A 3,759-nucleotide genomic window follows, 5' to 3' on the forward strand; every position below is an offset into this window, starting at 1 on the left:
GTTCTTTCTTGCCGAAGGTATTCGCATGGCTGAGCGGCCGATGCTCAAGATATCCTATAATACGGACTGCCGCATATTTTTCTGCTGCGGCCGCCAATAGGTTTCTCGTTTTAAATATGCCGTTTGCGCATGTTTTAAAAAGAATGGACAGAAAGTCTCACTGGATGACCACCAAGGGGAGTCCCCACAGGGTTGTTCTCAGAAGCCTTGTTGTGAAACTGGAGCAACTCTTTCGATCCTTCCCATAAGAGTCTCACCTGAAAGGTGGGAGTAGTATCTACCTGCTGACTTGGGATGTGGTATGTCAGTTGCTCAAAGATAAAGGTCTAGATATTCAATCCTTGATGATAAGGAAGGATGCCCTGGTTGCATGGCTAGAGCTGACAAAATATAATCCGATCTATCAATTCGATCCGTCATAAATAGATTTAGATTCAGGTTAAACGGATTTGGATCATAAACGGATCGATCCGTTTAACCTGTTTGATAATTGGATCGATTTGGGTTTTAGATATCTGATCCTTTTAACCTATTTAACCCATTTAACATCCAGATCATATTGAGTCAGATAACCCATTTAAACTGTTTAACCTATTTCTGACCCATTTAACCCAACATGTTTAACTTGTTTAATCCATTAAGACCCGTTTAATCTATTTAAAACCTTTTTAACTTTTTTCTGATCCATTTCACTTGACTTGTTTAATTTGTTTAACTCGTTTAACTTATTTAACCCATTTAATCTAATTTGACATATTTAATAAACAGGTTAAATGGGTCGGATTGGATTACCTATTTAATAAACAGGTCAGATTCAGATTTGAATTTTTTATCCATTTAATAAATAGGTCGGGTTTGAGTTGACGATTTTCTGATCCGATCCGTTTTATGATCCGACCCGTTTACGATCCGACCTGACCCGATTACCACCTCTATGCACGGCATACTATCCAAATCTTCCTTAATTCTGATACCTTCTGGAGTACTATCATAAGAGTTAAATATAGGTCGTGGTCTGCTAGCGGAGAGATTAGGCCCAGTCATAATGCCTCCTTCCTATGGAGGGAGATTTGCTCTAGTCTCCCTAATGTGATTCCCCAGCTGAGATGGCTGGTTGGAAATGGTCACTCGATGAGCATGTTGTATGATTTGTAGGTTCGTGACCTACTACTGATTCATCGGCCGACCTTCATCAATTCTAAGGTTATTGACTCCATCAAAATTGCTGATCTCCTCCTTGTGGATGATACATGGTGGAACTGGGATGCTATGTCCCTTCTCTTTGAAGAGCAACTAGAGGAGTGGGTGACATCTCTTGCGATTTTTCTTCATTGCAGATAGGATGCCAGGGTTCGAAAATATTTCTGTACATCTAGGATTGTGACGATGGATCTCTACCAGTACTATAGAAAAAAGTTGACTAGGTATAGAGATGTTAGCTAAATTCAGAGAATTGGGGTTCACTCGAGGATAAGCCTCTTTCTTTGAAAGGTGACTTAGGACCATCCCCCTATCGGATCTCTTCTGAGAACTAGAAGTATGGATGTTCAGCTGGCTTGCCTTTACTGTGACTAGGAGGAGATCTTAGAGCATATCATCTTCCGCTGTCCAAGAGTGAGGCTTGTTTGGTCCTTGAGGGGATTGCATATGCAAAATGCTCAAACAGAGGATCAAACATAGGCTTTTCTGGAGTTATTGGAACATAGCACCGGTGGCGACTCGTTTGAAGCTGTGGACATCCATGTGGTTTATATCACCCTCTGTATTTGGCTAACTAGGAATAGCCTGATGTTCAATTTTAGGAGGTGCTCAGCAAGATTCCTTCTGGAGAGAGCGTTGAGTAGGATAGTGGAACTATCCGATGTAACTTTCAGTTCTCTAGAGACCTGAGACTCCCACTCTACTTACATAGCAACTTGATGGATGTTCATTTCTTGGGAGCCTCCTCCTCCAGCATACCTAAAGTCAACTTTAATAAAAGGGTCAAGGGCAGATACGGTGGGGATGGGTTTGTGATCCATCAGCTTGATTTCAGGTTGGTGGCTGTGTGGGGGGGAGAACCATTTAATTGAACCTACGGTACTTGATGTGAAGCTTTATACGGCCTGGATAGGGATTGTGTTTGTCAGATAGGCCCCGGGGGCTGGCCAGCTTATTCTTGAGGGCAACTCCACAATAGTAGCCTGATTTCATAGCTGCATTCGAGGAGGAGCCAATCAACTCTTCTATATGATATAGCGACCTTGCTAGGAGGATGACTATCAAACATGTATTCCAAGAGGTGAATATTGCGCTAAACTGGATGGTAGCTTTTGCTGCGAAGCATTCGGATAAAGTTCTTTAGACCGAGATGGGGGCGACTCAAGGTCACTTTGTGATCTTTTGTTGGCTAACTCTCTTGGTTGTATTTATGCAATAATTATTTGAATAAACTATTTTATCCAAAAAAAAACTGTCCCACCATGTTTTAAGAGAGTATTCTTGTATTATAATTATTTAAAACAAAACCTTAAAAATAACAATCCTCAATATTTAAAATAATTGATATCTAAATATTTGATTTTTGAATTTTTTATTTTCTATGATATATTTATGGTAGAACAGTGTAATTTTTTTGATTTACCTAATAAAATCATGACTTTGGGCATGATCATTTTAGAAATATTTTGATTATTTTTGCAACATTTTGATTATGAGATAGAGCAATATTTTTAACCACTATCAATCAATATTTTGAAAAATCATGGATAATATCTTCATGAGCTCAGGTTCAATTTATCTTTGTTAGAGATTTAAAAAATAAAAAATAAAAATAGTGTCAAGATCTCCGATGATATTAGAAGAAGTGATTTTTTTTTTAAAAAATGATTTGATAAGGATTGAAACAATGATATATAAAGTAGTATGATAATATAAGATTACATTCTCTCTCGAAACTATTAATTTTAAATATTTATTAATAGAAAATAATTTAAAATAAAAATATAATAAAAAGAATTAGATTGATGTCATGATCTAAGGGCGGTTGACCAAGTCCTCCCCTTAATCTTCCAACTCAGTGACTTGGAGCGGACGTTAGTGTGACTTTGAGTTTCTTGGAGGAGAGGTCAGGAGAAGGCCCGACTTCGTCCCGGCTCTCCTGCTTTTCCTTTAAAAACCTCCTCTTGGGGCCTTCTGACTCCACATCAACGAGAAGGAACAAGGAGGCAAAGTAGTAGAGTAGATAGCAGCAGATCAGATGGCTTTTGTGAAGTACTGCTTCTCCTTCCTGGTAGGAGCCACCTGTGGAGCTCTCGTCGCCCGGAACTTTGAATGCCCCAAAGAGAGGATTGCCAAAAGGATGATGCTGATGGCAAAGCACCATGACGAGGCAAGCCGCAGGCCAAAAGAAGCACAGAATCCAGCACAGTAGAAAGCATCGCATGTCTCCTTGTGTCGTATACAACTATACACCTTTTTTTCTTATTTTACGTCTTCTCTTGTTGTGAGAGTTTTGTATTGGTGTCAGTGGAGTTTGCAACAAATGGTCAGTTTATATTGGTTGAGGAGATTGTTCTAAATGAAGTTTTCCATTTGATGAGTACTTGTAGGGAATTTGGAATCAGTGTTGCTTGGTATATTTGATCTTTGGTGATGTTCTTTGGAACATTTGTCATAATGTTGCTCATAGGGAAAGTGTGAGAATTAAGAATGATGAAGGGAAAAAGAAAGGCATCCAGATCAAAACCCCTGTTGCTGGTTAAGAAAGTAACTGACATT

Source organism: Elaeis guineensis, chromosome 16, assembly GCF_000442705.2.
Source record: "Elaeis guineensis isolate ETL-2024a chromosome 16, EG11, whole genome shotgun sequence".
Classification (NCBI taxonomy): domain Eukaryota; kingdom Viridiplantae; phylum Streptophyta; class Magnoliopsida; order Arecales; family Arecaceae; genus Elaeis; species Elaeis guineensis.